Source organism: Pelophylax lessonae, assembly GCF_965119305.1.
Source record: "Pelophylax lessonae genome assembly, chromosome: 10".
NCBI lineage: Eukaryota > Metazoa > Chordata > Amphibia > Anura > Ranidae > Pelophylax > Pelophylax lessonae.
In genome coordinates this window covers 52,455,759-52,479,359 of record NC_138777.1, presented here as the reverse complement: position 1 = coordinate 52,479,359, position 23,601 = coordinate 52,455,759, and the positions used below count along the sequence as shown (strand labels likewise).

The 23,601-nt window shown below is 45.4% G+C and overlaps 1 pseudogene across 1 annotated transcript in view; it reads right to left on the bottom strand.

Moving 5' to 3' along the window:
- Positions 1–23,226, bottom strand: part of LOC309565934 — a 29,006-nt pseudogene extending 5,780 nt beyond the window's left edge. The window contains exons 1-3 of the transcript in view: positions 22,931–23,226; positions 22,279–22,544; positions 22,019–22,163 (exon numbers count right to left, since the gene is read on the bottom strand). The product of the transcript in view is annotated as an uncharacterized misc_RNA (transcript). The remainder of the gene's footprint in view (positions 1–22,018; positions 22,164–22,278; positions 22,545–22,930) is intronic.
- Between the last annotated feature and the right edge of the window lie 375 nt (positions 23,227–23,601).

Here is a 23,601-nt window from a genome sequence, read left to right as displayed (position 1 = left end):
GAACTGAAAACTGCTGTTCACAAACGCTCTCCATCCAACCTCACTGAGCTCGAGCTGTTTTGCAAGGAGGTTGGGCAAAATTTTCAGTCTCTCGATGTGCAAAACTGATAGAGACATACCCCAAGCGACTTAAAGCTGTAATCGCAGCAAAAGGTGGCGCTACAAAGTATTAACTTAAGGGGGCTGAATAATTTTGCACGCCCAATTTTTCAGTTTTTTTTTTTGTTAACAAAGTTTGAAATATCCAATAAATTTCGTTCCACTTCATGATTGTGTCCCACTTGTTGATTCTTCACAAAAAATTACAGTTTTATATCTTTATGTTTGAAGCCTGAAATGTGGCAAAAGGTCGCAAAGTTCAAGGGGGCCGAATGCGTTCGCAAGGCATTGTATTATTGAATGCTAATTAGACTTTCTTTTATAGACTTTAGGTCAGATGTCTCCAAACTGTGGACGCGGGCCAGATGTAGCCCTTTGCTAACCTTTATCTGGCCCTTGGGGCACTATTCCTCCTACTGATAAAAGGCACAATTCCTCCAACAGACACTAGAAATGGGGCAAAATTCCTCCCACTGACACCAATGATGGGACACTGTTCTTCCCTCTGATGCCAATAATGAGGCACTATTTCTCCCAATGAGACCACTAATGGAGCACTATTCCACTAAGACCAGTGATGGGGCACAATGTTTCCCACTGATACCAAAGACGAGGCACTATTCCACTGGTGCCAATAATGGGGCACTATTCCACTGGTACCAATAATGCGGCACTATTCCCTGCACTGATACCAATGATGGGGCACTATTCCACTGATACCAATGATGGGGCACTATTCCCTGCGCTGATACCAAGGATGGGGCACTATTCAACTGATACCAATGATGAGGCACTATTTCTCCCAATGATACCACTAATGGAGCACTGTTCCACTAAGACCAATGATGGGGCACAATGTTTCCCACTGATACCAATGATGAGGCACTATTCCCTGCACTGATATCAAGGATGGGGCACTATTCCACTGATACCAATGATGAGGCACTATTCCACTGGTACCAATAATGGGGCACTATTCCACTGGTACCAATAATGGGGCACTATTCCCAACGATGGGGCACTATTCCACTGATACCAATGATGGGGTACTATTCCTTCCGCTGATACCAAGGATGGGGCGCTATTCAACTGATACCAATGACGAGGCTCTATTTCCTGCTCTGAAACCCACTATGGGGCATTATTTCACTTGTACCAATGATGGGGCACTATGTATTCCACTGATACCAATGATGGGGCACTATTCCACTGATACCAATGATGAGGCACTATTCCACTGATACCAATGATGAGGCACTATTCCCTGCACTGATACCAATGATGGGGCACTATTCCCTGCACTGATACCAATGATGGGGCACTATTCCACTAATACCAATGAGGGGGCACTATTCCACTAATACCAATGAGGGGGCACTATTCCACTGATACCAATGATGGGGGACTATTCCTCTAAGTAATACCAACAATGGGGCACCATTCCCTCCCTGCACTGATAGCAATCATGGAACACTATTCATCCCACTGACACCAATGATTGGGCACTATTCCCCCCAACTGGCACCAATGATTGGGCACTATTCCTCCCATTGACACCAATGATGGAACACTATACCTCCCATTGATACCAATGATTGGGCACTATCCCTCCCACTGATCAAAGGATCTATGTAATTTATTTACTCCTATTGTCCATCAAGCCTGAAGCATTGTTTATTCCCACTGAATCCAGGACATTTTCTATCCCCACTGGCCACAATCCGGCCCCCCTAAAATCTGAAGGACGGTAAACTGGCCCTTTGTGTAGAAAGTTTGGAAACCCCTGCTTTAGGCAATTGAACGTTGCTGGGGCAGATTTAGTACAACTAAAAAAAAAAAAAAGAAAAGGAAAAAAAAAAAATGTCTGTTTTGCCCCTAGTTACCACTCCAGGTTCTACCTTTCCTTGCCCCCTCTGCAATACAACTGTGCAGTTAATCTGATTGGTTACCACGAGTGCATATTTTTTCTCTGATTCTAGAAATCACCCGTAAAGTGTTTGAAGCGTAGCTTCAAGTCGGTTGATTATATGGAACTTTTGCATTTTCAATTATAACCTTCCATTCTGGAGGCATTAATACTTCTCTATGCAACCTCACTAATTTGCTGTATACTTAATGAAGCATTCACGCAGGAACACAAAAAGCTATTCTGTGTTGGATTTTAGACAGCATAGTTTAAAATCTGATTAGCATATACCCCTTGAACTGAGTGTTCCAAACAAACTTAATGATGTGTCAAAACTTTATTTGTAAGGATACTTTTATTCTAATAGGGTTATTTATCAAAGCAGGCAGTGGGCAACGCTCACTGCCACCAAGATAGGATAATTTATGAGCATATCTTTCATGGCTTCTACTAAATAGGTCGCCATGAATTAACATTTTTAGATTTAACAGAATTTCACAATTTTGGGAATAAAACTTGAGCGGACACTTTGCACAGAGAAAAAGGGCAATGGTTACAGACGTATTTTCTATATCCTGTTCTTAAGGATCACAAAAGCCTGCCAACCTCACACCTGTACGGTCCAATGGATCTGCACCATGTTTGCAGATGGAGCCAACTACAATGCACAGCACTGCAATGAATGTGCATTGGTTGTCCACTGGTTTGGTGTGTTGGAGTGCCTTTCAAAACTAATGGCACTGCAAACGCATCCCATCACAGTGTGTGTTGGGATAATGCGCACTAAAAAGGCATAGGTGGGAAATTGGCTTAACAGGCCATGTTTTCCAAATTTTTAGACATAGTTAGATATTAATAAGTAGCAAGCAAAAGACTGAAACTGATGTCAGCTGTGCATAAGTAATAAATAAAATAACACAACTTTTTTGGGGGACTGGTTAAAGCTGAAAGAGGTATTAAACTTGAAAGCAAAAAAGTGAAATATTGCAGCTTACCAATCATTAGATGTGGTGGCTGTATTTATACTTTTCTTTTTTTAGTTTTTTTTCCCCCTCTGTTTTCACCTGGTGATCTGGCTAGTAACAAACCTCCGGTATTTGAGTGCCCCCACTCTGGATGAAGGAGCACAGGGTCACCTTTGAACAGCAGCATTGTCAGTCTGGGGGAGGGAAGTTTTAGATGTACTAGCAGATTTAGAAACACTAACAAATTGAAGCCAACCCCCCAGCTCACACTTCAGTTACACAATCAGTTACAGTAACAGTGTAAAAAGCAAAAACTTTAAATATTGCAGCTTACCAATCATTAAATGTGGTGGTTGTATTAGTTTTCTTTTTTTTGGGTATTCCTTCCTCTGTTTTCACCTGGTGATCTGGCCAGTAACAGACCTCCTGTTTTAGATAGAGTGCCCCACTCTGGATGAAGGAGCACAGGGTCACCTTTGGACAGCATCACTGTCAGTCTGGAGGAGGGCAGTGTTGGATGGACTAGCAGATTTAGAAACATGAACAAATTGAAGAGAACCCCCAGCTGCCCCCTTTAAAGTGATATGCCACTTCAGAGTTTAATAGAACAGAAGAAAAGGTATGGCGCTACTCAATTACATCAATAAAAATATTTTAAGCAATCCAGTCTCATGAAAGTCCCAAAACAACTGTAGACAGATCTTCAGAAAGCAATCCAATCACCGGGATAAGATGTGTGTTATTTGAACGTTTCCTTACACCGTACTCCACCACAAATGTGTTAAAATGCACACTCACCAACCGTCTATGGTAAAATTCGCCTTAATATAATCCAACTCGTTGATCACCATCCATCAAAGGGATCCTTTGGCAACATCAACTCTCAAGCCCAAATGTTATTCCAGGAATCTCTCTCTGATACATCATTTAAGAAACGGAACCCAGGAAAGGTAGGATAAAACATCATCGTGCAGTATGTTTAGAAAACACTAAAATCAACCATGAAGAATACAAAATGCGCACTTACATTTGATGGTGCTATAAGTCAGCACCAACATAAACAGCCTCAATGTGCGCTTACTGTGTACTTCAGAAGCGGCGTGCATGCCAACAACCAGATACGTGACCCAGGGTCACTACCAGTTAACCCTGAGTCGCGTATCTTGTCGTTGGAATGCATGTCGCTTCTGGAGCAAGCGCACATTGAGGATGTTGAAAGAAAGAATTGTGAAGGAAGCGACATTATGGGTAGCCATAATGAGGATCCAGTAAACGTAAAATAGGCAGGATTGTGTGAAACTGAAAATTGAAAGGATTATAAGAGGTGCATGGAAGCCAACCAGCCCCCAGTCCGATGTACGCACCCTCCAGTCTGCCAACCAACCAAGTAGACCTGTCTCACGATATAAATTAAAAACAGGGGTTTAGTTGACACGCATTTATAAACACATGTGTAAGCTGCAAGGCCTCTACTAGAGATGTATAGAACTGTTCGCCGGCGAACAGTTCCCGGCGAACTTCGCATGTTCGCGTTCGCCGCTGCGGGCGAACATATGCGATGTTCGGTCCGCCCCCCATAATACATCATTGAGGCAAACTTTGACCCTGAACCTCACAGTCAGCAGACACATTTCCAGCCAATCAGCATACCTCCCTCCCACACCCTCCCACCTCCTATAAATAAGCAAGGGCAGCATCCATCTTAGATCATTCTGAAGCAGTGTGTGTAGTGAGAGTAGGGAGAGCTGCTGCTACTGCTGCTGCTGCTACTGCTGCTGCTGCTGTTAAGCTAGGGACAGTTAGTCAGTGTTCCTGGTCTTGCAGTGTTCTTGGTCCACTACTGCTGTAAGGACAGCATCCTGACAGCACCCCAAAAAGCCCTTCTAAGGACTGGTATTTGTGTAATTTTTATATATATATATATATATATATATATATATATATATATCTAGCGTCCCCAAAAGCCCTTATAAGGGCTGGTAATTGAGTTGTTTCTTCTTATATATATATATATATCTATCTATCTAGTGTCCCCAAAAGCCCTTTTAAGGGCTGGTAATTGAGGTTTTTTTTATTTTTATTTATATATATATATATACATATATATATATATATATCTAGCGTCCCCAAAAGCCCTTTTAAGGGCTGGTAAGGTAATAGAGTTTTTTCTATATATATATATATATATATATATATATATATATATATTGTACACTGTGACTGCAGTTGCCTGCCCGCTGTGTGTGAGAGGCCACAGACCTACCACAGACTGTACTGTGTGCACACCACACTCATTTCGGGTGGCACAGGCACAGTACCTGGCATTTTAAAAAATATTTTTTTTTTCCTCTGTCATAATTGCAGTGAGTGCTGTGTCAGGTCCACAGAGTGCACTGTACCCACTGCAGTGCACTGCCCACCACTGATATATATACGGTGGCACAGCATCTTGTTGCAATAAATTGAAAAAAAAAATATTTTTTATTATTGCAGTTGCCTGGGCTGCCAGTGACTGTCAGGTCCACAGAGTGTACTGTGCCCACTGCAGTGCCACTGTGTGCCCACCCACCACTGATATATAAGGTGGCACAGCAGCTTGCAAAGTAAAAAAAAATATATATTTTTTTTAAATTGCAGTTGCCTGGGTGCCAGTGACTGCTGTCAGGTCCACAGAGAGTGTACTGTGCCACTGCCCACCCACCACTGATATATAAGGTGGCACAGCAGCTTGCAAAGTAAAAAAAAAATATATTTTTTTTTAAATTGCAGTTGCCTGGGTGCCAGTGACTGCTGTCAGGTCCACAGAGAGTGTACTGTGCCACTGCCCACCCACCACTGATATATAAGGTGGCACAGCAGCTTGCACTCATAGTACAACAGTAACAACACATTAAAAAAAATATGACAGGCAGAGGCAGGCCACCCCGCAAGGGCCGTCGTGGTCGTGGTGCTGTGATTTCCTTAGGCACTAGAATAATGCCCAGTGTTCAGAGGCCACCACAGACCCTGAACTCAAAAAATTCTGAGGCCATAGTTGACTGGCTTACACAGGACACCCAATCGTCTACAGCTTCTGCTCGGAACCTTAATGCACCATCCTCCTCCAGCTCAGCTTCGGGCACCTCTCAATTTACCACTCGCCAGCCCGCCGGCACCACCACCAACACTAGCACCACAGCCGCTTCACTTGATCCGTCAGAGGAGTTATTTTCACATCAGTTGGAAGAAATAAGTGATGCGCAACTATTAGTGCCAGAGGATGTAGATAATGGGGATATGTCTCAGTCAGGCAGCATTATACACATGGACGTACATTGTGATGATGATGATGATGATGTTGTACCTGCTGCTGCTGCCTTTGCTGAGTTGTCAAGTGAAGCGGCTGATGATGACGATGTGTCTGTGGATGTCACCTGGGTGCCTGCTCGAAGAGCAGAAGAAGAGGGGGAAAGTTCAGATGGGGAGACAGAGAGGAGGAGGAGACGAGTTGGAAGCAGGGGGAGGAGGTCATCGCAAGGAGCTAGTGGCGCAGTCAGACAGCATGTAGATTCGGCACCCGGGGTCAGCCAGACAGCACGCCAATCAACGCAAGCTGTTGCCTCCACCAGAATGCCGTCCTTGCAAAGCTCAGCAGTGTGGCATTTTTTTTGTGTGTCTGCCTCTGATATCAGCGATGCCATTTGTAACCTGTGCCAAAAGAAACTGAGTCGTGGGAAGTCCAACACCCACCTAGGTACAACTGCTTTGCGAAGGCACATGATCTCACATCACAAACGCCTATGGGATCAACACATGAGTAAAAGCAGCACACAAACTGAAAGCCACCATCCTCCTCCTGGTCCAGCATCTTCAGCCACGTCAACCACTGCTGTCCTCCATGCCCCCTATCAACAACCCGCCCCTCCGCCTCTCACCTTCAGCAGTTCCTGCTCGTCACCTGCCCACAGTCAGGTGTCTGTCAAGGAAATGTTTGAGCGTAAGAAGCCAATCTCACAGAGTCACCCCCTTGCCCGGCGTCTGACAGCTGGCTTGTCGGAACTCTTAGCCCGCCAGCTTTTACCATACAAGCTGGTGGAGTCTGAGGCCTTCAAAAAATTTGTCGCTAATAGGACACCGCAGTGGAAGGTACCCGGCCGAAATTATTTTTCACAAAAGGCAATCCCCAACCTGTACTCTATTGTGGAAAAGGAAATCATGTCCCGTCTGGCACACAGTGTTGGGGCAAGGGTCCATCTGACCACTGATAGCTGGTCTGCAAAGCACGGTCAGGGCAGGTATATAACTTACACTGCGCATTGGGTAAACCTGCTGGCGGCTGCCAAGCATGGAATGCGTGGCTCTGCTGCAGAGGAGTTGGTGACACCGCCATGACTTGCAGGCAGGCCTGCTGCCACCTCCTCTACTCCTCCTACTCCATCCTCTTTGCTAACCTCCTCGGCTGAGTCCTCTTCTGCTGTTGCGTCTTGCTCCACACCAACTGCACCCCCCCAGCTCCCCAGGGGCTATTCCACATGCCGGATACGACAGTGTCACGCTGTCTTTGGGTTGACTTGCCTGAAAGCAGAGAATCACACCGGACCAGCACTACTGTCCGCCCTGAACGCACAGGTGGATCAGTGGCTGACCCCGTACCAACTGGAGATCGGCAAAGTGGTGTGTGACAACGGCAGCAATTTGTTGGCGGCATTGAATTTGGGCAAGTTGACACATGTGCCGTGCATGGCACATGTGTTGAATCTGATTGTGCAACGTTTTGTGCAGAAGTACCCAGGCTTACAGGACGTCCTCAAGCAGGCCAGGAAGGTGTGTGGCCATTTCAGGCGTTCCTACACGGCCATGGCGCACTTTGCAGATATTCAGCGGCGAAACAACATGCCAGTGAGGCGCTTGATTTGCGACAGCCCGACACGTTGGAATTCAACACTGCTAATGTTCGACCGCCTGCTCCAACAAGAAAAAGCGGTCAACGAGTATTTGTATGACCGGGGTGCTAGGACAGCCTCTGCGGAGCTGGGTATTTTTTTGCCACGTTACTGGACGCTCATGCGCAATGCCTGTAGGCTCATGCGTCCTTTTGAGGAGGTGACAAACCTAGTGAGTCGCACCGAAGGCACCATCAGCGACATCATCCCATATGTTTTTTTCCTGGAGCGTGCCCTGCGAAGAGTGCTGGATCAGGCCGTAGATGAGCGTGAAGAGGAAGAGGAAGAGTTGTGGTCACCATCACCACCACCAGAAACAGCCTTACCATCGATTGCTGGACCTGCGGCAACACTGGAAGAGGAGTGTGAGGAAGAGGAGTCAGAGGAGGAATGTGGCTTTGAGGAGGAGGAACACCAACCACAGCAGGCATCCCAGGGTGCTCGTTGTCACCTATCTGGTACCCGTGGTGTTGTACGTGGCTGGGGGGAAGAACACACCTTCAATGACATCAGTGAGGACGAGGAATTGGACATGAGTAGCTCGGCATCCAACCTTGTGCAAATGGGGTCTTTCATGCTGTCATGCCTGTTGAGGGACCCTCGTATAAAAAGGCTGAAGGAGAACGACCTGTACTGGGTAGCCACGCTACTAGACCCCCGGTATAAGCAGAAAGTCTGTGATATGTTACCCAATTACCGGCAGTCGCAAAGGATGCAGCAGCTACAAAATAAGTTAAAAAGTATGCTTTACACAGCATATAAGGGTGATGTCACAGCACAACGGGAATCCAACAGGGGAAGAGGTGAAAGTAATCCTCCTCCTACCACCACAACCACGCCGGCAAGGACAGGACGCTTTACAGACGTCTTGTTGATGGAGGACATGCAGAGCTTTTTTAGTCCTATGCATCGCCACAGCCCTTCGGGGTCCACCCTCAGAGAACGACTCGACCGACAGGTAGCAGACTACCTTGCCTTAACTGCAGATATCGACACTCTGAGGAGCGATGAACCCCTTGACTACTGGGTGTGCAGGCTTGACCTGTGGCCTGAGCTATCCCAATTTGCCATTGAACTTCTGGCCTGCCCCGCTTCAAGTGTGCTGTCAGAAAGGACCTTCAGCGCAGCAGGAGGTATTGTCACTGAGAAGAGAAGTCGCCTAGGTCAAAAAAGTATTGATTACCTCACTGTTATTAAGATGAATGAGGCATGGATCCCGAAGGGACTGACAGTGGGGGATGCATTTGACTAAAAAAGGCCTGGTGATGACTGAGATGCCTTGGCCTAAAAATGGTCCACACGCTGCTGTATATAATCATTCTCTGCATGCCGGATGACTTACGTGACGTCTCCGCCACCAACTACGGTTCAAGCCGCAATGTTTTAGTGCACTTTCTGCCTTAAAACCTCAATTTTTCAGGCCGCTGCTACAGCAGCGGCTGCAACAATACCTGCTTTTTCATGCATGTGTACATGCCTAATTTTTCTGGCCTCTGGTGCTACACTGTGGCTGCAAAAAAACAAAAAACAAAAAAAAAGGCACATACATGTGTCAATTCCCCTTCGTGATCGTTACCTTGTCGTGGTGAAGGGGCTTGCGTATCACAATGAAGCGATCACCTCTAGGATTGTGTTGGCACACCCCAGATGATAAGGTCGTTGCTTCATTGTGTACAGACCAAAAGCGATCCGCAGGATAATTTTTCATAGAAAAAACATTCATTTTCTTTCATTCTTTCTGCGGAGCTGGGTATTTTTTGGCCGCGTTACTGAATGCTCATGAACAATGGCTGTAGGCTCATGCGTCCTTTTGCGGAGGTGACGACCCTGGTGGTCAGTCGAGCCCAAGGCAACATCATCGACCTCATCCCATATGCGTTTTTTCTGGAGCGTGCCCTGCGAAGAGTACTGGATCAGGCTGTAGATGAGCATGAAGAGGAAGAGTTGTGGTCCCCATCACCACCAGAAGCAGCCTTGTCGTTGTCAATTGCTGGACCTGTGGCAACGCAGAGAGAGGAGTCTGAAGAAGAGAAGTCAGAGGAGGAAGGTGGCTTTGAGGAGGTGGAAGACCAGCCACAGCAGGCGTCCCAGGGGGCTTGTTGTCACCTTTCGGGGACCCTTGGTGTTGTACGTGGCTGGGTGGAGGAAGAGACCTTCAATGATGTCAGTGAGGACAAGGAACGGGACATGGCTAGCTTGGTATCCAACCTTGTGCAAATGGGGAGTTTGCGGTTGTGCAAATGGACTGACTGACTGACTGTTGTTAAGCGGGGAGTTTGGTCTGTCAGAGTTTGGTCTGTCACTGTGAAGCGGGCGTAACCCTTACACTACTTGACCGATAAAACATCATACCTGATCGTATTCACACACTGGATGTTTTAAAGCACGTTATTCCAAACAATTTAGGAATGTTAGGTGATTTATGCCCTTTATGGATCAAAACCCGACTCTGCGTCAACTATGTAATTTTCCATGGGCGTTTTGCCATGGATCCCCCTCCGGCATGCCACAGTCCAGGTGTCCCTGCTCTACTGAAAAATTATCTTTTGTTTCTGGTTCTGGACATGCTACAGAGCTGAAACTTCACACAAAAAAAGTTCTTAAAAATTGTCATTTTTGATAGAGAGCCAATTATTGAAAAAAAAAAAAAAAAATTAAAAAAAAAAAAAATTCTTTGGATTTATTGTCTGGGGGGTCTAAAAAGTGTACCTGTGAAGTTTCAGCTCTGTAGCATGTCCAGAACCAGAAAAAAAATAGAATTAGGGTTAGGGCTAGGGTTAGGGTTAGGGTTAGGGCTAGGGTTAGGGTCAGGGCTAAGGTTAGGGTTATTTTTAGTGCTTAGGGTTAGAGTTAGAGGGGTAGGGGTAGGGCTACTAACTCTAACCCTAAGTAACCCTAACCCTAAGTATCTCACCGTAACCCTAATCCTAGCCCCTAACACTAAACCTAACCCTAACCCTCTAACCATAACCCTAACCCTCTAACCTTAACCCTAACCCTCTAAGCCTAGCCATAAAAATAACCCAAACCCTAAACCTAACCCTAGCCCTAACCCTAACCCTAACCCTAGCCCTAACCCTAATTCTATTTTTTTTCTGGTTCTGGGACTTTAAATGAGGCACCAGCCTGTAGGCACAGCGCCTCCATTCCTGGTTGCATGAACAATATAGGCTATTGGGATTGTGTGAAACTTGGAAAGGCATCTCATGAGCAGCAAAATCAGTACAAGCCAGCACCAAAAAAGAAAAACATACACCTTAGCAAAAAACAAAAACCCAATTGGCACTGAAGTGCATACCCTGCCCATATCCGACACCATCCCAAAAACAAGGAAGGGTGAAGTTAGGGGACTAATACCCATAACAAATAACACAACTGGTAATAGGAACCAAAACTATGTCCAGGTAGGCACTAGGCCTATATAGCAAGGGGGGGAAGGGGATCCTGTAGCAATAGCCAGCAATTGGACTCCAGTCAAAGGTTTGTGGGGTATGAACAAGGAGCCACAAATGATTAGGCACCAATAACTGTAAAGTCAAAGAGGAAAAAAAAATTGTAGAAAAGCAGATGGAGCTCCTGTTGCGCGTTCATCGGCAAGTCTGCGGCAGGTAAATGTAATGGACTAGATGGGATGACCCAGAAAACAAGCGAAAGGAGATAACATCATAGCTGCTCTCGTAATGAAGAAGGCATACGTTTAAAGTCCAACAAAAGAAAAGAGAAAGAAACAAAGAGTCAAAAGGAGAAATTGACAGCGATCACTTAGCTGGTAAACAGGTAACATGGAATAACAGAGTGTTATTCAGGTCCTAACACACATCAAGCCACTCAGAGGCGACCTCAAGGGTGTCAAAAAACCGAGCCCGGTCTCCATCAGTGACCCTCAGCCTGCTAGGATAGATCAAACTGAATCCAGTGGTTATGCCTCATACACATGCGTCGATAGTTGGCGGGGAATTTTCGGCCAACGTCCGATCGGCCGATTTTCGGCTTGTTAGTATGATGCTTTCGACAACCGACTCCGACTTTTTGGCCGAATAAAATCTGGTGTGCAGGCTATAAAATTTTTGTTGGCCGTCAACACAACGGCCGATTTTCGGTCAGTCAGTACAGATTTTGGCAGACAAAAATCTGATGAGCAAGACTGGGCATGCTCAGAGAAGAAAAAACACACGGAAAGTAAACCAGCACATAACATCACTTCTGAAGTTGATTTTTGTTGGTCGAGAAAATTTGTGTGCAGTCTAGAGCACATTCCAACCAACACAACAACACTGGACAAAAGACGGCCGATCGGTCGGCCGATAATCGTTGCGTATGTACAAGGCATTAAAGGGACGAGATGGCAAACCTACCTGGGAAAAAATCCCTTGTAAAGTGAAGAATCTACTTGCTTTTTTATATACCAACCCCCTTATGTTTTGATGCACCCGTTATATATTTAGCTAATTTAAAATAAAGGTTCAGTTGGGTCAAAACTTCAAAGTACTGAAGTAGGGGGAAGCCGGGCAGTTAGCATGTTCAGTAAGGGTAATCAATGGCATCCTATATATTTCTATCAGCACAGGCCTTCTTTGAAGCGCTGCCCAAGCAGTAGTATTCAGCTAATATTTTCAGTGCAAGCTTTTTCAGCACTTTGAGTGACAGTGCAGCTTTAACAAGATAAAAAAGGACAGGAAAGGAAAAGAAATTATAATTCTTGGCACAATGCCATTGCAATAGGTAATATACACATTTCACCGGGGATCTTCACTTCACACATCAATCATTTTGCATCCTATTGTGGCACTAACTAAAACAGAATTACCTTCCTATGCTTTTCTCCAAGGAATGCGTCCTGCCTACCTACAGTTAGAGGAGAAAAACAGCCTCGTAATTGCTGTTCTCTTAATGCCTGTAGTCCTTTCTCACATGGCAATCATGGCTGCTTCACTTGGTTAATGAAGACTTGAGAGACTAGGAGGAATAATTAAAGCAGGTGTTTAGATTGACTACGATCTAATTACTCTCTCAAACATTCCGATGATAAGAAAGCTTCAGAAACACAAGTCCTTGTAACGCTCAAGTAGAGAAAAAAAAAAAAGAAAACAAAAAAAATAAATGTATTTGTTTGCACTTAAATTAATAGGCAGATGTGATTTATTATACTCTGATGCTCTGGCATTATAAATCGTTGGAAAAATAAAATAAAGCTGCATAGATCAACAAGTGTGGGTAGAATGATATTAATTCACCACTTTTTTTTTGAACAGATAAATATTGGCTCAAAAGATTTCAAGTAGTTGTATAGGATGAAGGATATTTAACTTCATGCATCCTCTCCCAACAGCCCCCCCTTATACTCACCTGAGCCCCCTCTCAATCCAGCAATGTGCGCAAGAGACTCGGCTGTTCCTGAACCCTCAATCCTCATTGGCTGAGACAGTAGCAGGCGCCATTGGCTCCTACTGCTGTTAATCACAGCCAGTGAGCCAATGAGGAGAGAGGGGGGGCAGGGTTGAGACGCAGCTCTATGTGTCTTATGGACACATAGAGCTGGGCTCGGGAGTGAGCATGCAACAGTGCCCCCATGGCAAGCTGCTTGTTCTGGGGGCACTGGCCAAAGAGGAGGAGCTAGGAATGCCATTGGCGGACCCAAGAAGAGGAGGATCGGGTATGCTCTGTACAAAAACCACTGCACAGAGCAGGTAAGTATACCATGTTTGTTATTTAAAAAAAAAAAATAACCTTTAATGCCACTTTAAATGGATTGTAAAGGCAGAAGTTGTTTTTTTTTATCTTAATGCATTCTTTGCATTAAGATAAAAAAAAAAAGAACGTCTGTATGCAACCCCCTTCAGCCCCCCTAATACGTACCTGAGCTTGTCTTTATCCAACAATGTTGCAGGAGTGTCTAAGCTGCTTGGGACTCTTCTCCTCATTGGCTGAGACACCTGCTTCAAGATTGGCTGCTGTCAATCAAAATAATTAAACCAATGAGGAGAGAGAGGGGGTGGTGCTGGGTCACGGCTCCGTGTCTGAATGGACACACAGAGCTGCGGCTGGGCTCAGGTGCCCCCATAGCAAGCTGCTTGCTGTGGAGGCACTCAACAGGAGGGATGGGCCAGGATCACAGAAAACAGACCCAAGAAGAGAAGGATCCAGGCTGCTCTGTGCAAAACCAACTGCACAGAGCAGGTAAGTATAACATGTTTGTTATTTGAAAAAAAAAAAAAACAATCACTTTAAACCAGTTTGTGAAGAGTATTGAGATGAGCGCTGTATAGGTTATTGCTGATAAATAGTTATGAGGCTGAGTCTAAATATAAAAGTAAGCGGTACTTAATGCATAGACTCAAGGGAGTCCAAAAGGTTCATATGGGGGATAAGGTGGTATAGTGGTAGACAGGCAGCCAGCTAATAAGAGTAGAAAGGACTCTGTAGACAGAAAAGCAGACAAAAGAGCAGCGCCGATCTAAGTGCAGTATTATACAGTAACAAGGATAAACTTTATTAGGATGCACTCATGGAATGGAGAGGTAGTGATAGCATGTAGTAAGTCCCATTGTGCGGATCCGACCTGAAGGTGGGCTGGGGTCCTCCGCGTGTCACGTAGCCGGCAGTGCCGGTGGATTCCAGAGCTTCGGGTCAGTGGGCGGAGGAGAGAGCCAAGCGGTGCCACTAGCGTTGCAATTAGATTATCATACAATAGCTTTGAATGCTGTATTTTTCATCCAAAAAAACCTGGCAGGGTTCAGCTTGAATCAGATTCTTCGGGCGCCAAACACCACTGAATACAATAAGAGGTGAAACTTGCTAATTTTTCTGTCCTTTCTCAAAGCTAAAAAGGGCATGCGGAACTGCCATGTAGCACACGCAGGGCCGGCCTTAGGTGTTAAGGCGCCCTGTGCGAGCTAATCCTGTGACCGACCCCCCCCCTCTGCGCGCACATTTTCTTACACCTTTTTTGCACTTTATTTGACTTTTCTTTTTTATGATCACTAATAACTTAGCCCCCCTTACATCAGACGCCCACACAGAGCCCCTCTTACATCAAAGACCCCCCACACAAAGCCCCCCTTAATTTAGAGCCCCCCCTACATCAGAGAGCCCCCCCACACAGTCCCCCTTACATCAGAGACCCCCCCACACAGAGCCCCCCGCTCACATCAGAGAACCCCCCACCCAGAGCCCCCCTCACATCAGAGACCCCCTTTACATCAGAGACCCCCCACACAGAGCCCCCCTCACATCAGAGACCCCCACACAGAGGTCCCTTTACATCAGAGAACCCCACACAGAGCCCCCCTCACATCAGAGACCCCCCACACAGAGCCCCCTTACATCAGAGACCCCCCACACAAAGCCTCCCTCACATCAGAGACCCCACACACAGAACCCCCTTACATCAGAGACCCCCCACACAAAGCCCCCCTTACATCAGGGACCCCCCCACACAGAGCCCCTCCACACAAAGCCTCCCTCACATCAGAGACCCCACACACAGAGCCCCCTTACATCAGAGACCCCCACACAAAGCCCCCCTTACATCAGAGACCCCCCCACACAAAGCCCCCCTTACATCAGAGACCACCCACATCAGAGACCCCCTTACATCAGAGAGCCCCCCTTACATCACAGACCCCCCACACCAAGCCCCCTTACATCAGAGCCCCCCCACACAGAGCCCCCCTTACATCAGAGAGCCCCCCACACAAAGCCCCCCTTACATCAGAGACCCCCCACACAAAGCCCCCCTTACATCAGAGACCCCCCACATCAGAGACCCCCCACATCAGAACCCCCCCCCACACAGAGCCCCCCTTACATCAGAGAGCCCCCCTTACATCACAGACCCCCCACACAAAGCCCCCTTACATCAGAGCCCCCCACACAGAGCCCCCCCACTTTAGAGAGCCCCCTTACATCACAGAGCCCCCACACAAAGCCCCCTTACATCAGAGCCCCCCCACTTTAGAGAGCCCCCCCTTACATCACAGAGCCCCCACACAAAGCCCCCTTACATCAGAGCCCCCCCCCCCACACACACATCCCTCCACATCAGAGAGCCCCCCTTACATCACAGACCCCCCACACAAAGCCCCCTTACATCAGAGCCCCGCCCCCACACAGAGCCCCCCCATATCAGAGAGCCCCCCTTACATCACAGACCCCTCACACAAAGCCCCCCTCACATCATCTTACATTTTTTGAAGGAGAGAGACCTCACTTACCTCACACTGTCTGCAGCTTTTTTTTCTTTAAACTTCCCGCCCACACAGTGTGGGCGGGGCGGGAGGGGGGAGGTTTTTTTCTTTAAACTTCCCGCCCACACAGCGGGAGGGGGAGGAGAAGGGGCGGGAGGAGGAGGAGCTGAAGATCTCTCCTCTGGCGTCCCTGCAGGGAGGAGGGATCTGTCAGCGTGGATCGGAGGCTGAGCTGTGTGTGATACACAGCTCGCCTCAGACTGCAGCTAGGAGACCGTGGCACAGCCACACAGCGGGAGGTAAGCGGCGGCTGCGGCCTATGTTAACTCCATCGAGGCCGCTGTCGCCGCTTACCTCCCGCTGTGTGGCCTGATCTTCTGCGAGCTGTGTTGGCCGCACGGCGCCCTTGTTGCCCATGGCGCCCTGTGCGGCCGCACAGCTCGCACACCCCAAAGGCCGGCCCTGAGCACACGTACCAATGCAAAGGTTTGTTTCTCTGGAGCATCTTTCCCCCCTGCAAGACACCCTTGTCCCAATGTTGAGAACATAGGTGTGTGCAGCCTATTGCATTAGGGTTTGCGCCACAAAGCTCAAATGCACACGCCTTTCTCTGCAGCCTCAGCTGCATGGGACAGTGAATGAATGTGTAGTGCTCTGTGCTGAGCGGTTTTCTGTTCATTCACAAACTGAAGTATAGTAAACACAGTAAATTTACATATTTACTAGCCCCTTTCCCCACTCTCCATCCTGAAATATCCTCTGCAGCAGGAGAGAAGAGGAGGGAAGTCAGCAGAACTTCGGGGCGTGTGGGCAAACACAGGGGAAGCCCAGGCAGTCGGGGAATCGGCACTGCACGTAGTGATTAGGGTGTGCCCACCCCTGGCACTCCCCCTGCACACGTCTATGGTTGAGAGACAAGGGCCTCTTTCCCACATCTAGATTTCCAAAAACCAAGTGGGAGGACTTGCGGTGGAAGGAAGTATGTATAGCAAATCCTGAAACTCCCTTTTATATTAAGAGGATCCCCAGATATTCTCACTCTCCTAGGGGAATGAGTACAGGGGTACAATTGTACCCTTTATTCAGTGCCCTACACTGTTTAGGAGCCTCGCGATAACGGATCAAAATATTATTGATTTGATCTTGAAAGAAAATTACAATTAAGCTTTCTTAATGGAGTTGTAAAGTCAAAACGTTTTTTTAATCTTAATGCATTCTATGTATTAAGATAAAAAGTCTTCTGTGTGTAGCAGCTCCCTTCAGCCCCCCTATTACTTACCTGAGCCCCATCTCCCTCCAGTGATGTTCACGAGTCCCTAGGCCGTCCGGGACTCTCCCTCCTGATTGGCTGAGACACAGTAGTGGCTCCATTGGCTCTCGCTGCTGTCAAAGTCAGTTACCCAATCAGGAGGGAAACGGGGTGGGGCCGAAAAGCAGCTCCATGTCTGAATGGACACATGTAGCTGCAGGTCGGCTCGGGTGCCCCCATAGCAAGCTGCTTACTGTGGGGGCACTCAACAGAAGGGAGGAGCCAGAAGCAGCAAAGACGGACCTGAGAAGAGGAGGACTTGGGTCACTCTGTCCAACTGCACAGAGGAGGTAAGTATAACATGTTTGTTATTTTAAAAAAAACATGAGACTTTACAATCACTTTAAATTGTTTAGAAAAGATAGAAAAAAAGAATCAGCTGAAAGAAGCAAAAACTTTAAATTACCAGTTGCCGACCACCCGCCGCAGTTGTACTGCGGCAAGGTGTCTCAGCTGCGCGAATCAACCTACCTGTATGTCGGTCACGCGTGGGGGTAAGGGGCATGCGCTTGCGCCTGTCATCCCTGCAATAATCTGGATCGGTTCAGAACCAATCAGTCATCAGGTCCAGGCCAATGATTTATGGCCTGGACCTGGTAAATGGTTCTGACCAATGGCAGACTGTCCTGTGCCTTTGTAATGTAAACACAGGCACAGGAAATGATGCAATCTCCTCTCATGGAGCCCTTTTCGTTTCCAGCGTGAGAGGAGAGAGATTCAAACAGTGAGTACACAAGCACTACACTGACACCAGTACACATAGGCACATATTTAACCCACGCCCTGATCAACCCCTAATTAACCCTTTCACTCCCTGTCACAGTATCACTATATGCAGTATAAAGATAATTTCTGATCACTATATTAGTGTCACTGGTGAGCGCCAGTTAGTGGTAGTTAGTGTCTGTCCCAGATAGGCTTAGGATACCCCCCATATATCCCCTAATAAAGATATAACCCCCTAATCACCCCCAGTTAACCCTTTCACTGCCCTGTCAGAGTTTCACTATTATAGTGTAAAGATCTTTTTTCTGATCACTGTATTAGTGTCACGGGTAACGTTAGTTAGCGTCATTTCAGGACAGCATCAGATTGCCTGCCACATGTTTAGTAATACATTTTAACCCTTTGATTGTAAATGACACATACACACACTAAACACCTCCATTACAAGTATAGTGTCTGAAAAAAATCTATATATTTGATCAGATCAGAACTATACTAGTGTCCCCGATAGTTTAGTGTAGTGTTCCCAAAATTCAGTGTTAACAAGATCAGCTCTGACACTTGCCAGCACCTGCTTTTTGCCCCTTTGCCCAACCCCCAAGAAGTGCAGTATCAGCAGATTACTGTCAGTTCCGATACACAGCATACAAAACTGCATTGTTAGCAGAGTCAGTCCTGAAAATCCATGAGGCTCCAGCATTTAGCAGTGGCTGGACAAAATGGGACACCGATGGCCAAAAAAAAAAAATCTGACAGGGGTTATAAACCCCTACTCTTATCTAAAAGGAAAAAAAAAACGTTTTTCCTATAGTTCTACTTTAACCCTGGATCCTCATGCACCGGGGCAAAATGCCTAGTGTGCTTAAAGCGTAAATGGGAAAGAAGATAATTTACTAGGTAAACTTAGTTTAAGAAAATGCGGGCCTTAATTAAACTTGAATTTTACTGAAGGTACAGTTGTCACTTAAATATTTTCTAAAATGTTTCCTAAAGTGTTAGTCTAATATCCTCAAATATGTGATAACCATATGTACAATCAATAGAGTATAACTGCATGAACATCAAGGTCAACAAAAAAAGAAAAACCATACAAAATATATTGCAACGCAACCAGTGAGTCTGACATCAATAGTAGGTAAATTAATGGAAACCCTATTAAAGGATAGGATTGTGGAACATCTTAAATCCCATGGATTGCAAGATGAAAAACAACATGGGTTTACTTCAGGGAGATCATGTCAAACAAATCTTATAGATTTTTTTTGACTGGGTGACTAAAATAATAGACGGTGGAGGTGCAGTAGACATTGCATATCTAGATTTTAGTAAGGCTTTTGACACTGTCCCACATAGAAGACTTATCAATAAACTGCAGTCATTGAGCATGGACTCCCATATTGTTGAGTGGATTAGGCAGTGGCTGAGTGACAGACAACAGAGGGTTGTAGTCAATGGAGAACATTCAGAACAAGGTCATGTTACCAGTGGGGTACCTCAGGGATCTGTACTGGGACCAATTTTGTTTAATATCTTCATAAGTGATATTGCAAAAGGCCTCGATGGTAAGGTTTGTCTTTTTGCTGATGACACAAAGATATGTAACAGGGTTGATGTTCCTGGAGGGAAACGCCAAATGGAAAAGGATTTAGGAAAACTAGAAGAATGGTCAGAACTCTGGCAACTGAAATTTAATGTGGATAAGTGCAAGATAATGCACCTGGGGCATAAAAACCCAAGGGCAGAATATAGAATATTTGACACAGTCCTGACCTCAGTATCTGAGGAAAGGGATTTAGGAGTAATTATTTCAGAAGACTTAAAGGTGGGAAGACAATGTAATAGAGCAGCACGAAATGCCAGCAGAATGCTTGGATGTATAGGGAGAGGTATAAGCTGTAGAAAGAGAGAAGTGCTTATGCCGCTGTACAGAACACTGGTGAGACCTCACTTGGAGTATTGTGCGCAGTACTGGAGGCCATATCTCATGAAGGATATAAATACTCTAGAGAGAGTTCAGAGAAGAGCTACTAAACTAGTACATGGATTGCAGGAAAAAACTTACCAGGAAAAGTTAAAGGACCTTAACATGTATAGCTTGGAAGAAAGAAGAGACAGAGGGGATATGATAGAAACTTTTAAATACATAAAAGGAATCAACTCGGTAAAGGAGGAGAGCATATTTAAAAGAAGAAAAACTGCCACAAGAGGACACAGTTTTAAATTAGAGGGGCAAAGGTTTAAAAGTAATATGAGGAAGTATTACTTTACTGAGAGAGTAGTGGAAGCATTGAATAACCTTCCTGCAGAAGTGGTAGCTGCAAATACAGTGAAGGAGTTTAAGCATGCATGGGATAGGCATAAGGCTATCCTTTATATAAGATAGGGCCAGGGACTATTCATAGGATTCAGATATATTGGGCAGACTAGATGGGCCAAATGGTTCTTATCTGCCGACACATTCTATGTTTCTATGTAACATATTTTTTATGTTGTTCATATAAGTGTTGGTATATTTGCACTGATTGCATGCTGCTGTTATTTGATTAATTTAGCGCTGACAACACATTGTTTAAAAAAAAAAAAAAAAAGACTAGATGTTACAAACTGTTACTTAATGTATCTTTCCACAATCACAGTTTGTTACATGCAAAGTAGGAAACAAGTTTAAAAAATGAAATTAATTTTCTGAATCCAAATGTACACTGCACAGATTTTGCCAACATTTATTATTCATCACTTATAGATTAACCTAGTTTAACAGAAAGAGAAGTGTTAATGAAATATTCAGAAGATGAGATCATATCTTATACTATCTTCATAGATTAAGTATATATTTAGGTCAATGATAGGGATATGATAGCTTTGTAAAGGGCTATTGAGGGAGACAAGAATAAGCACCCCGATCCCGATGTTAAAGAAGAGCTCCATTCTTACTCATTTTTTAGAATGAGGAGGTAAAATCACTCAATTTGAGCAGTTTAGGCAGAACTCCAGGCAAACAGCTGGCAAAAACTACAAAAAGTGTAGCCGCTGACTTTTAATCACTTGCTGACCGTCAGCCGCAATTATATTGCAAGCAGGCTGGCTTGGCCGTACGAACTGACACATAGATGCGTTGGCCGCGATTGCCGCTGGGCACCCGCAATCTCTTCTCATGGAGAGAGAATTATGGTCTGCTGTTGTAAACACAGCAGACCGTTGTTCTCTCTGGAATGAACACAGAGCACCTGTGATCCTGTTGACTCCATAAGTTCCTCCCCCATACAGTTAGAAAGCACTCCCCTAGGCTCACACTTAACCCTTCGATCACCCCTGGGTTAATACCTTCCCTGCCAGTGTCATTATTACAGTAACAGTGCATATTTGTAGCACTGATTACTGTAGTAATGTCATTGGTCCCCCCAAAAGTGTCAAAAATGTCAGTTAGGGGCCGTATCTGTCTGCCGCAATGTCGCAGTCCCCCTAAAAATCGCAGATCGCCGCCATTACTAGTAAAAAATAAAGAAAAATGGCATAAATATTTCCCCTAGTTTGTAGACACGATAACTTTTGCGCAAACCAATCAAAATACGCTTTTTTACCAAAAATATGCAGCAGAATACAAATTGGCCTAAAATGATGAAAAAATTTGATTTTTTTTTTTTTTACACTTTTTAAATTGGGAATGTTGTATAGCAGAATGCAAAAAATACAGGCATACCCCACTTTTAAGTACGCAATGGGGCCGAAGCATGTATGTAAAACAAAAATGTACTTAAAGTGAAGCAATACCTTTTTTTCACTTCTCAATGCATGTACTGCATTCCAATAGTTATTTCCAGGCATAACCGATATAAATAATGCATTGGTAACTAAAATAAACATAATATTAAAAGAAAAATTGTAAGCTTACCCTATCTGATTACTGTTGCAAGGCCAGAGAAGCTGAGAGAATTGAATGTAGTAGGAAGGATGAAGGCTTCTGTTTCACAAGTCAAGTCTTCAAAGGTGAGACGCTTTCTTGCTGGTGAATTGGGTGTACTACAAGTAGCAATCAGAGTAGGAGCAGGACTTGATGATGATGTCAGAGATGATGTCACAAGTCAAGTCTTCAAAGGCGAGACACTTTCTTGCTGGCAAATTGGGTTTATTACAGGTAGCAATCAGAGTAGAAGCAGGACTTGATGGGGATGTCAGAGCTGAAAATGGACTGTCAGTTGATGATGATCTGGGATCAAAATGACTGTCAGTCAATGTGGATGATCTGCGTGCTGATGGACTTTTAGAAAAGTAAGTGTCTATGGAGGTTTGAAGTGTAGCTCTCTTCTTTTCCCTGTAGATTTCTTTATAGCAGGCATAAGCCCCTGAAATGTTAGCATTGACTTTGGAACTTCTTTCAAAATCCCTATCATGCTTTTAAAAAAGAGCCATGACGCCGCTATCAAGATGATGGTAAGCTTGAGGCTCGGTTCACATTTATGCGATGCGGGAAGGCTGCGAATTTGCAGCCTGTTCCCACATCGCACACGCACCCCCGGCAGTTCACACTGCCATATGCGATACGCTGGGGGTGTCAATGTAATCTTAACGACACCCCCAGTTTGATCGCATATCGCAGTGCGATCGTGCAGTTCGCACAGGAGCGGATCGCACAAGTGTGAACCGCTGTGCGATCCGATCCTGATGCGGCTGCAAAAATGCCTCCTGTGCGTGTTTGCTCCGGGTGCGATGCGAATTTAGCCATACAAACTGTATGGCTAAACTCGCACCGCACAGCTGATCGCAAGTAATGTCGGAGCAGTGCGCACCGATATTACATGCGAACCCGGCACTCGCACAAATGTGAACCGGGGCTCAAAGAGAATTTTTGTAGTCAAGCCTTCAGGCTGTTCAATGATCTCAACCTCATCAAGTACATCTTCTTCTCTCTCCTCCTCAAGTTCTAGAAGATCTTCATTGCTGAGGGGCTCAGTGTGGGAGGTCAGCAACATCTTCTGGCTCCACTTCCAGCTCTAACTGCCTTGCCATCTCTACAATATTTTCAGTAACATTAGCTACATGTTCTTCAAAGCCTTTGAAAGCCTTTGAAATCATCAACTAACTGCGGGCATAATTTTTTCCAGGCCCTTTTCATTGTGGTTTCCTTTTTGTCATTCCAAGCATCTCTTACAGTTTTAATGCAATCCAAGATGTTGTAGCTTTTCCAGAATTTGGATATGACTTCTTTACCATCACTTTCTTCTTTGTCTATTGCTGCAACACACTTACTGAATGTTATTTTCAAGTAGTTCAACTTGAAGGCAGCTATGACACATTGAGCCATTGGCTGCAGTAGTGAGGTGGTATTTGGTGGTGGGAATTGCACTCGAATGTTAGGGTTCAGCTCATCTAGCGTTCAAGGGTGTCCAGGGGCATTATTGACAAGCAGCAAAATGTGGAAAGGGACACTGTTGTCCTTGCAATAGGCTTTCACCTCTGGAACAAAGCAGGTGTCAAACCAATCTTTAAA